The sequence below is a fragment of the Physeter macrocephalus genome, chromosome 7, assembly GCF_002837175.3.
Source record: "Physeter macrocephalus isolate SW-GA chromosome 7, ASM283717v5, whole genome shotgun sequence".
NCBI lineage: Eukaryota > Metazoa > Chordata > Mammalia > Artiodactyla > Physeteridae > Physeter > Physeter macrocephalus.
Genome location: NC_041220.1, coordinates 132124807 through 132137034, shown reverse-complemented (window position 1 = coordinate 132137034; position 12228 = coordinate 132124807). Strand labels below are relative to the sequence as shown.

General features: G+C 38.6%; 1 protein-coding gene across 3 annotated transcripts in view; it reads left to right on the top strand.

The window, feature by feature from the left end:
* SCLT1 (sodium channel and clathrin linker 1) overlaps positions 1 to 12228 on the top strand; it is a 286704-nt gene that overhangs the window by 186523 nt on the left and 87953 nt on the right. Inside the window, exon 20 of one of the 3 annotated variants that reach the window (XM_055086226.1) lies at positions 5380 to 5473. The exons of the other annotated variants lie outside the window; for them this stretch is intronic. The gene's annotated coding sequence lies outside the window, so the exon portion shown is untranslated. The remainder of the gene's footprint in view (positions 1 to 5379; positions 5474 to 12228) is intronic. 3 annotated transcript variants of the gene reach the window in all.

Below are 12228 nucleotides of genomic sequence, written 5' to 3'. Positions count from 1 at the left end.
CCCTTTTTTTTTTTTTTTTTTTTTTTTTTGCAGTACGCGGGCCTCTCACTGCTGTGGTCTCTCCCGTTGCAGAGCACAGGCTCCGGACGCACAGGCTCAGCGGCCATGGCTCACGGGCCCAGCCGCTCTGCGGCATGTGGTATCTTCCCGGACCGGGGCACAAACCCGTGTCCCCTGCATCGGCAGGCAGACTCCCAACCACTGCGCCACCAGGGAAGCCCATCTCTCTTTATCTTTAATTCTTGTCATTTTAATTACAATGTTATTGGTATGTACCTTTTTGGGACTCTGCACTTCCTGGACTTGGGGGACTGTTTCCTTTCCCAGGTTAGGAAAATTTTCAGCTATTATGACTTCTGATATTTTCTCAGGACTTTTCTCTCACTATTCTTCTTCTTGGGACCCCTGAAATGCTAATATTAGTGTGCGTGACATTGTCCCAGAGGTCTCTTAAACTGTCCTCATTTCTTTTCATTCTTTTTTCTTTTTCTGTTCAGTGGCAGTGATTTCCACTACTCTGTCTTCTAGCTCACTGATCCGTTGCTCTTCATCATTTAGTCTCCTGTTGATTCTTTCTAGTGTATTTTTCTTTTCAGTTGTTGTAGTCTTCATCTCTGGTTGTTTGTTCCTCATATTTTCTAACTCTTTGTTACAAACTACTAACTTCTTGCTCTGTGCATCCATTTTTCTCCCAAGTTCTTTGATCATCTTTATGATCATTACTTTGAACTCTTTCTCTGGTAAATTGCCTATCTCCACTTTACTTATTTCTTCTTCCAGGATTTTATCTCTTCCTTCGTCGGGAACATATTCCTCTGTTGCCTCATTTTGCCTAAGTTGCTATTCATATTATTTGTATTTTTATGTATGTGGTAGGTTAGTTAACACTTCTCAACCTTGGAGAAGTGGCCTTTTGTAGGAAATGTCCTATGCGTCCCAGCAGCATACTCCCCTCTTGTCGCCCAAGCTATACATTCTATGGGTTCCCCCTAAGAGGTGTCCTTCTGTTGTGGCAGGCTGACCATGTGGGCAGTCTGGTAGGCTTGTTGTCCCCTAGCCTGGTTGGTTGCCACGCCCTACCTTGTGCGGATGCTGCTGGCTACTGGTTAGTGAGACCTGGTCACGAAGCAGCTCGCTGCAGAACCCTGGCGGGCTCTGGGCTAGTGCTGGCTCGCTGGTGGGCAGAGTCAGTGTCTAGAAGACTCCAGGCTGTTGCTTGCCCACTGGTTGGTGATGCCAGGTCCTGGGGTTAATGTTGTACCAGTGGCAGGCAGAGCCAGGTCCTGGAGTGTGGCTGCAGGATCCAAGGATCCCAGAGCTAGTGTCAGATTGCTGGTGAGCAGGGGCTGGTTCCTGACATAGTTGGTTATGGGGGATTGTGGTGTTCCGAAGCTTGCCTTGGCCTGCTGTGCATGGGCTGGGTGTGAAGGCTGCAGGATCATGGTTCTATTGCATCTGGTGTCTACCCCCTCTTGGTGACACTTGTTTAGAGGCTTGTGCAGGCTTCCTGGAAGGCAGGGCCAGTGCCTGCTCAGTGGTGGGTGGAGCTGGGTCTTGGTCCTTTGGTGGGCAGAGCCATGTCTAGGCACAACTGTGGCCTCAGGAAGTCTTTAGGCAGTCTGTCTGCTGATGGATGGGCTGTGTCTCCACCCAGTTAGTTGTTTGGCCTGAGGCATCCCAACACTGGTGCCTACAGGCTGTTTGGTGGTACCAGGTCTTGGCACTAATGAGCTAGAGGGAGGATCTCGAGACGGCAGCCACAAGCATCAGTGTCCACACAGTATATAGCTTCTACATATGGCTGCCACCAGTGTCTATGTCCCCAGGATGAGTCACAGCCATCCCTACCTCTCCAGGAGACTCTCCAAGACAAACAGGTAAGTCTGGCCCAGGCTTATCAAATTACTGCTTTTGCCCTGGGTCCTGGTGCACGTAAGATTTTGTGTGTGCCCTTTAAGAATGAAGTTTCTAATGAACCTTTCAGTTTGGCACTCTGTGTTGGTCTTGTTAATTATGGTAAGAACAGTTTTGGTGGATTGCTGGAATGAAAATGTATTTAGAATGAATTTAAGAGAAAAGAAAAAATTTTGCTTCCATTTAATGAAGTAGGAAATTTGGACCTGCCCTCTACCACGACTAAAAAAGTTACCTGAATTATAAAAAGCTTCTACTAAGAGCATTAAATAACTAACAAAAAAATTATTACCAGTTTGACTTTATCCCAGAAATGCAAAACTATTAAAGTATTAGAAAATAAATTGATGTAATTTACCACATTAACTTATTAATTAACTAATTAAAAGAGAATAATCATAAGGTCTTCTCAATAGATACAAAAAAAGTATTTGAGAAAATTTAATATCTATCCATTTATGATTTTGAATATATCTCTTAGCAAACTAGGAATAGAATTTCCTTAATTTTATAAAGGCATCTATTCTAAACATTATTCCTAACAGCAAGATAAAATAAAATAAAGTGTTAATAACTTTCCTTTGAAGATTGGGAAGATGACAAAGAAGACCACTGTTACCACTTCTGTTAGTATTTGTACCAGAAGTCCTAATCAGTGCACTATGGCAAGAAAAAGAAATAAAAGGTATATAAACTGGAAAGGAAGTAAACAGTCATTCTTCACAGACAGCATAACTGTATATGTAGAAAATCCAAAATAATTCATAGACAGAGTATTAGGTGAACATACAAAAACCAATTGTGTTTCTACATACATACCAGCAACAAACATTTCAAAATAAAACTTTAAAAATAGTAAAATTTACAATGCATCAAAATATATCAAATACCCAGGAATAAATTTAACAAATTAGGTATAAGACTTCTACATGAAAACTATGATATTAAAAGTAATTTTTAAAAAACTTTTTTTAATTTTAAAAAATAAAATAAAATAAATAATAAAAAATAAAACTAATTAAAGAAGGCCTAAGTAAGTAGAGATCATGTTAATTGATCAGAATACTCACTATTATAAATTTGTTAACACTCCCCACCCTGACTATATGTAGAGTCAGTGTAATCCCAGTCAAAATACTAGCACATGGAGGAGTATCCAAAACATATTAAGTGAAAAAAAAAAAATAGTATATAGTGTGTATAGTATTCTACCATTGGCAGGGAGGGCATTTGAGTGTGTGTGTGTACGTATATATACAAACATGCTATATATACACTACGTTCAGACAGACAGATACATGCACATTCTGCTTTTTTAAAAAAGAGAAGACAAAAAATTATTTAAATGGTTTTCCATGAGGGGAGAGAAGAGGATAAGGATGAAGACTAGACTTCTTTAAATGAACCATGTTTTATAGATTTGTAGGCTTGACTTTGAAACTATATGAATGTTTATATAATGTTTTTTGTTTTTTATTTGTTTTTGGCTGTGTTGGGTCTTCGTTGCTGTGCACGGGCTTTCTCTAGTTGTGGCGAGTTGGGGCTACTCTTTGTTGTGGTGCGTGGGCTTCTCATTGCTGTGGCTTCTCTTGTTGCGGAGCACAGGCTCTAGGTGCATGGGCTTCAGTAGTTGCAGCACGCGGGCTCTAGGGCGCATGGGCTTCAGTACTTATGGCGCGTGGGCTCAGTAGTTGTGGCTCATGGGCTCTAGAGCGCAGGCTCAGCAGTTGTGGTGCACAGGCTTAGTTGCTCTGCGGTACGTGGGATCTTCCCAGACCGGGGATCGAACTCATGTCCCCTGCATTGGCAGGCAGATTCTTAACCACTGCGCCACCAGGGAAGTCCCTATATAATTATTTTCAATTAAATCAAATTTTTTAAACAATACCTAAAAATTGAAAGTAAAATTAAATAAATCAACAATTCTGTAGGAAGTTGATGGCTTAACTACGCAGGTGAGTTATTTCATGTGACATTTAACAGAGTAATTAGACTGTATACCCTAGTGAGATTAATCCTAAGGATAAAAGGGAATGCAAAAAAATTATAAAATGTTTTTAGTAGTCTTTGTTAGCAATAACATTGGTATTATTACTGTGAAACTTATAGGATAAAGCAAATGAGTAATTATATAAATGTCTTTAAGAACCAAGATTTTCATCATAAGGAGAAAAAACTCAAATGAAATAAAATTTATAATTCTAAATTGAAATTGGAAATATTAGTATATGAACTTATGATGTGTTTTACTCTTTAAAATATATATTTCCTAGCTTTGTCCACTAAAAGAACCTAGATACAGTGACCAGTATTCAGATGCAATGAGGTATCCTAAAAGAAACCAGGACTCCTTAGATGAATGACTGATTACAGATTGGGGATAGGAAAGTACAAGATGAGCCTGGAAAACACCCTGTGGTAGCAAAAGGCTAGGAAGGTATCAAGATTAAAAGGACCCAGGAGCCAACTTGAGGAAGCTCCCACTGACCCATGTGGTGACAGTTTGAGCATCAAAAAGATTATCTGCAGTAAATTGCAACATACCAAGTATATTAAAAGTCTGTGACTTCAGAATGATATTACATAAAGAAAAAATTCTTTGGTTACCTTTGGAAGATGTTATAGAAACAACTCTTTCTGAAAAGATAAAGCAAAAAATCCAGCATTTATTCTACTCTTCCTGTACTCACTATACTTCACCAAATGCTACTTGGACTTTCCTATCATAATAGCCCTTACTTCACTGGTTAAGGAACCAATGTATAGATTTTTGCCAGTTAATTGCTCAATATGTCTCTTCCAGTTATGCATCTCAGAACCAGGGAGATAACCACAGGGTAGGATTATGGGCACCCTGGGTCCACTGTGAGACAACTCAAGCCAAAACTCCTTTGATGACCTGACCTACATTAACCTCTCTGGTTGGTGGACCACAGTGGTATTTGGGGTCTCCAGGAATTTGTCATTTCAGCAAGTGTCCAGTAATCCTGAAAGTGTCTGAATTTCCCCTTCCCCATTTCATGGTTACCCTGCCTGCTCTTCACAGGTCCTTCTTAGGGGAAGGCCAGGAGGAAGTATATATGGATGTATAAAAGGTTCCTTCAAAGGAACCTGCAGCTCCTTCCTTCATTCAAGAGCTCTGAGTCTGTGAACTGATTCAAGTTTGAGAATTGGTTAAAGGGTCATGACACTGTCTTACAATGATTCAAGACTGTTATTCATAAGACCTAGAGCTTTTCTATTTCTGCAAATCAAATAAGACTTTAGTAGACTGCCCATCTATTTCAGATCTAGGGTGACAGTGATAAAATTATCAAGCCCCAAAGATCTCTGTAAATCAGACTCTACTGATTACTACTTCAACTCTACTGCCATTCCAGTAATGACGACTACATTTTCTTTGGAGATTTAATGTCAGTACATCACCCTTGCTGTTGAGAATTGTATCATTTTCTTTAACTTCAGGAAGCCCAGTTCCATGGTAGCAGTTCCCACTGTCATTTTGGTCCAACAAAGAATAACCACTACAGAGCTCTTCAGGGATACTGGGGCAACCCTTGTGAGTATATTTCTCATAGTCTTGGTGAAGGGAATGTCCTCTGGACCCTCCTGAGGGACATAGTTGAAGGATGGATGAATTGGTTTTAATATTTTAAAAACCTACCCTAGCCTTCCAATCTCCCTAACTTTTGATAACTTCCTTAACACCAGTGATTCTCAAGTGGGGATGATTTTTGTCCTCCTCCCCTCCCCGGAACATTTGTCTTGAAAATATGCAGACACATTCAGGGATGCTATTGGCATCTAGTGTATAGGGGACAGGGATGCTGTTAAACATAGTGCAATGCTCAGGACAACACTGCACAGCAAAGAATTTTCCAGCCAATGGTGTCAGTAGTGCCAAGGTTGAGAAACCCTGCTCTACTCTATAACAAGGAGCTTCTTACATTTCAGTGTTCAGTATAGGTCACCTTTGAATCCAGATTTTGTTCAACCAACCAAGCAAACCAAAATACTCAAGCTAATTCATTGGATCTAGAATATCTGCTTTGTGAGCCTATATTGGTAAATGTGGCTTAATCCAATGTTTTATTCTTTCTGCTGTAATCTAACACCCTTAGGATCTATTCCCACACATACTCTCTATGTGTAAAATTGGCAAAATCATAATTATTTTAGTGCATTCTGCCTCCTCACAGGTCTTGTTTTGTACCTCATTTCCTAGAGCTTATTAGACTTCAGTCTGGCTACAGGTATAGAAGCAATGGATGATGGTAAGGTAAATCGTGAAGGGGGTCACCTGTTCCTTGCAAGGCAACCCTCTCAGGTGAGGCCTCCTTTCAGGCAAAGGAGACTTACCTTCCCAAACAGAATAGAAGGACTGCTTCTACTGGCAAAGGAGGCGTTGCAGAATTTAAGGGTTCAATGCTCCAGCTTCATTGGAGTCTGTCTGTTCACATGTCCCCATTTCAGTTTGTAGGGATGAAAAGACCCTGCAAGGTTGGGAATTCAGGCTGTGGTGTAGTTCAGCCATCCATGGAATTAGACTTTGGATTTGATTATCAGAAAACTCAGCCTTGCAGCCAGTGGAGATAAGGGTTTCTTTTAGGGTAGTCATGGTAGATTTCAGGCCCCTAATCTAGACTTTGAGCTCAGAATTGAAAACTCTGACCTCTTTGTTTTTATTTTCAAAGTTCTCCATTGTACCTAAAAGCTGCATTATACTCTTCATTCACTAAACTATTGTATGTCATTAATTATTTGGTGACTCAAAACCATATGTTGTACAGGCACTTGATTATATAGGTAATAATTTAAGTAACTCTTTTACCTTTGCGTACCATGGATTACCAGTGTCCCCTTTACCACTGGCCTTTAAATTTAATCAAAGCATAGAACCAATTCTAGATAACTCACAACCAGTTAGAGTACTCATTCGTAAGGTTATATTCCTCTGGAACTTCTTCTGGTACTAGTTCCTCTATGTATCAGGTTTTAATCAGGGAAACAGAGCTACTCTGGGTGATACAGAATATGGGATTTATTTGGGAAATTAGGCCTTACACAGTGGCACTGGTAGAGAAATCAATGCAGTGTCGTTGTGTCTGCATCTGATGCTAAGCCTGAAGTCGCTGTGTGTCAGCTAAATCAGCAGTTGTGAAGGAAACCTGGATGTAGATGAGAGCAGTCACAAGGACAAACAACCCTATTTTCACCTGTCTTTCACCACATCTACCTCCAACCACTTTCATGGATGATCTGCAGGAGAAGCTGTTGCCCTTCACCATGGATCTGCATATGACCCAAGAGGCCAAAAGAGGACCTCTGCAAAGAGGCAGAAGATGGAATTGCTGTGGGTTCTGGTGGTGCCCCACACCAACGTAGTGACCTAACATATCAGCAACTGTGCAGGAACTCATGCACCACAGCGCCAGGTGCCTGCCAGCTTCACAGCCTTCCCTTATGGTTAGCGGCAGCCTAGGACCAGGCAGGGAAAGGAATCCCGGCAAACATAATTCCAGCTTAACTAAGTTGATGCAGTCGAAAGCTACCACCATGTGTTTGTCATAATGTAATTCTTGATGTTGGGCAGTTCACAATGCTTACATAAGGAAAAACAAAACCATATAAAATAATGTAGACTTAACATCAATCTAAAGATTATATTTATGATAGCTGTAATTTCTTGAATACACACTGCCACTTTACGTACTCCTTTAATCATCTCAAAAACTTTATGAGATAATTGCTCTTATACCCCCTGTATTAGGGTTTCTCAGAGAAACAGAACGAGTAGGGTGTGTGTGTGTGTGTGTGTGTGTGTGTGTGTCTGTCTGTCTGTCTGTCTATAAAAGGGTTTATTTTAAGGAATTGGCTCAACTGATTATAGAGGTTTGGTGAGTCCAAACTCTGATGGAGAAGACTGGCAGGCTAGAGATTTAAGGAGTTGCATTTCAAGCCCACAGGCATTCGTGCTGGAGACATGAAAAGCCAGTGTTACTGTTCAATCCAAAGGTTGTCCACTGCAGAGTTCCGTCTTGCTTGGGGAAAGTCAGCTTTTTGTTCTGTTCAGGCCATCAACTGATTATATGAGGCCCACCCACATTATGAAGGACATTCTGCTTTACTTAAAGTCCAATGACTTAAATGTAAATCTCATCCAAAAACACTGTCATAGAAGCATCCAGAATAATGTTTAACCAAACATCTGGGCACCATAGCCCAGCCAAGGTGACACATAAAATTAACTGTCACACTCTCTTGTCGTACATGAGGAAACTCTGGACTTTAAAAAGTTTATACAAGTCTACAATTCATTATCTGCAATTCCAAATTCAAAAGAACTCTGAACACAGTCTTTTTCTAAGTTATATGCTTACACTTCTGTAGCAAAACCTGACATGAAATGATAGGAAGCTATTTATGATACAGGTGTATCTACGTGTGCACACACACATATACACGTGTATATAGATACACAGACACATTTCCTTAATTGTGCCTATTCATATGTTTTACTGAAAAATATTTATAAACATTATAAACTCTATCCTACTCTAAACCCATAAAATATTTTTCTTGGATGCTTGGATTTTGCTATTTTGTATATGTAATTTGTGCACACCAACTGATCACTCCCAGTAGATTATTGATAGTGAATGTCTTTTATTTTTGTTTGTATTCCCTGAAGTATCAAGCCAAGTGCCTTGCCAAAAGGAAACACATAGAATGTTGAATTTAACTGCCCTGAGTCTATCAAAATAGTTTTAATACTACCCTGTCTGCTGCTTGTAGTCTGGGCTAGAAAGATTATTAATGCCCTTTACAATTTATGACTTCAGGAATACGACTTGATTTTTTGAAAAGTAATTTTATCCCAGTTATACATGTATTTCTTTTTATTTTTTATTGGAGTATAGTTGATTTACAATGTTTTATTAGTTTCTGATATAAAGTAAAGTAAATCAGTTATACATATACATATCTCCACTCTTTTTTAGATGCTTTCCCATATAGGTCATTACAGCGTATTGAGTAGAGTTACCTGTGCTATACAGTAGGTTCTTAATTAGTTATCTATTTTATATGTAGTAGTGTGTATATGTCAATACCAGTCTCCCAATTTATCCCTCCCCGCTCCTCTTTCCCCCTCGGTAACCATAAGTTTGTTTTCTACAACTGTGACTCTTTCTTTTTTGTAAATAAGTTCATTTGTACCATTTTTTTAGATTACACATATAAGCAATTTCATATGATATTTGTCTTTCTCTGTCTGACTTACTTCATTCAGTATGACAATCTCTAAGTCCATCCATGTCACTGCAGATGGCATTATTTTCTTCCTTTTTATGGCTGAGTAATATTCTGTTGTATATATGTACCACCTCTTTTTTATCCATTCCTCTGTCAGTGGACATTTAGGTTGCTTCCGTGTTCTGGCTACTGTAAATAGTGCTGCAGTGAACATTGGGGTGCATGTGTATTTTCAAATTATGGTTTTCTCCAGATATATAGGTCTGGCATTGCTGTATCATATGGTTGCTCTTTTTTTAGTTTTTTAAGGAACCTCCATACTGTTCTCCATAGTACCAATTTACATTCCCACTAACAGTGTAGCCTTTTCTCCACACCATCTCCAGCATTTATTGTTTGTAGATTTTTTGATGATGGCCATTCTGACCACTTGTAGACTTTTTCATGATGGCCATTCTGACCAGTGTGAGGTGATAGCTCATTGTAGTTTTGATCTGCATTTCTCTAATAATTAGTGATGTTGAGCATCTTTTCATGTGCCTCTTTGCCACCTGTATGTCTTCTTTGGAGAAATGTCTATTTAGGTCTTCTGCCCATTTTTTGATTGGGTTGTTTGTTTTTTTGATATTGAGCTGCCTGAGCTGTTTGTATATTTTGGAGATAAATCCCTTATCAGTTGCTTCATTTGCAAATATTTTCTCCCATTCTGAGGGCTGTCTTTTCATTTTGTTTATGGTTTTCTTTGCTGTGCAAAAGGTTTTAAGTTTCATTAGGTCCCATTTGTTTATTTTTGTTTGTATTTTCATCACTCTAGGAGGTATGTCAAAAAATATCTTGCTGTGATTTATGTCAAAGAATGTTCTTCCTGTTTTCCTCTAAGAGTTTTATAGTGTCTCATCTTACATTTAGGTCTTCAACCCATTTTGAGTTTATTTTTGTGTGTGGTGTTAGGGAGCATTCTAATTTCATTCTTTTACATGTAACTGTCCAGTTTTCCCAGCACCACTTATTGAAGAGACTGTGTTTTCTCCATTGTATATTCTTGCCTCTTTTGTCATAGATTAGGCAACCATAGGTGCATGGGTTTATCTCTGGGCTTTCTATCCTGTTCCATTGATCTATATTTCTGTTTCTGTGCCATTACCATACTGTTTTGATTACTGTAGTTTTGTAGTATCGCCTGAAGTCAGGGAGCCTGATTCCTCCAGCTCCGTTTTTCTTTCTCAAGATTGCTTTGGCTATTCGGGGTCTTTTGTGTTTCCATACAAATTGCAAAATTTTATGTTCTAATTCAGTGAAAAATCTATTGGTAATTTGATAGGGATTGCATTCAATCTGTAGATATTTGGGGTAGTATGGTTATTTTGACAGTATTGATTCTTCCAATCCAAGAAACATGGTATATCTCTCCATCTGTTTGTGTCATCTTTGATTTCTTTCATAAGTGTCTTATAGTTTTCTGAGTACAGGTCTTTTACCTCCTTAGATAGGTTTATTCCTAGATATTTTAATCATTTTGATGCAATGATAAATGGGATTGTTTCCTTAATTTCTCTTTCTGATATTTCATTGCTAGTGTATAGGAATGCAAGGGATTTCTGTGCATTAATTTTGTATCCTGCAGCTTTAGCAAATTCACTGATGAGCATTAATAGTTTTCTGGTAGCATCTTTAGGATTTTCTGTGTATAGTATCATGATGTCTGCAAACAGTGACAGCTTTACTTCTTTTTTTCCAATTTGGATTCCTTTTATTTCTTTTTTTTCTCTGATTGCTGTGGCTAGGGCTTCCAAAACTATGTTGAATAAAAGTGGTGAGAGTGGACATCCTTATCTTGTTCCTGATCTTAGAGGAAATACTTTCAGTTTTTCACCATTGAGAATGATATTTGCTGTGGGTTTGTCATATATGGCCTTTATTATGTTGAGGTAGGTTCCCTCTATGCCCACTTTCTGGAGAGTTTTTATCATAAATGGGTGTTGAATTTTGTCAAAAGCTTTTTCTGCATTTATTGAGATGATCATATGGGGGGTTTGAGGAGGTTTTAATTTTTATGATCATATGGTTTTTATTCTTCAGTTTCTTAATGTGGTGTATCACAATGATTGATTTTCATATATTGAAAAATCCTTGCATCCCTGGGCTAAATCCCACTTGATCATGGTGTATGATCCTTTTAATGTGCTGTTGAATCCGGTTTGCTAGTATTTTGTTGAGGATATTTGCATCTATGTTTATCAGTGATATTGGCCTGTAATTTTCTTTTTTTGTGATATCTCTGTCTGGTTCTGGTATCAGGGTGATGGTGCCCTCATAGAAGGAGCTTGGGAGTGTTCCTTCCTCTGCAAATTTTTGGAAGGATAGGTGTTAACCCTTCTCTAAATGTTTGATAGAATTCACTTGTGAAGCCATCTGGTCCTGGGCTTTTGTTTGTTTGAAGTTTTTTAATCACGGTTTCAATTTCAGTACTTGCGATTGGTCTTCATATTTTCTATTTCTTCTTGGTTCAGTCTTGGAAGATTGTACCTTACTAAGAATTGATCCATTTCTTCTGTGTTGTCCATTTTATTGGCATGATAGTTGCTTGTAGTAGTCTCTTATGATTCTTTGTATTTCTGTGGTGTCTGTTGTAACTTCTCCTTTTTCATTTCTAATTCTACTTATTTGCGTCCTCTCCTTTTTTTTCTTTATGAGTCTGGCTAAAGGTTTATCAATTTTGTTTATCTTCTCAAAGAACCAACTTTTGGTTTCATTGATCTTTTCTGTTGCTTTCTTCATCTCTCTTTCATTTATTTCTGCTCTGATCTTTATGATTTCTTTCCTTCTACTAACTTTGGGTTTTGTTTGTCTTGTCTAGTTGTTTAGATGTAAGGTTAGGTTGTTTATGTGAGATTTTTCTTGTTTCCTGAGGTAAGATTGTATTGCTATAAACTTGCCTCTTAGAACTGCGTTTGCTCCATCCCATAGGTTTTGGATCATTGTGTTTCCATTGTCATTTGCCTCTAGCTATTTTTTTATTTCCTCTTTGATTTCTTCAGTGATCCATTGGTTGTTTAGTAA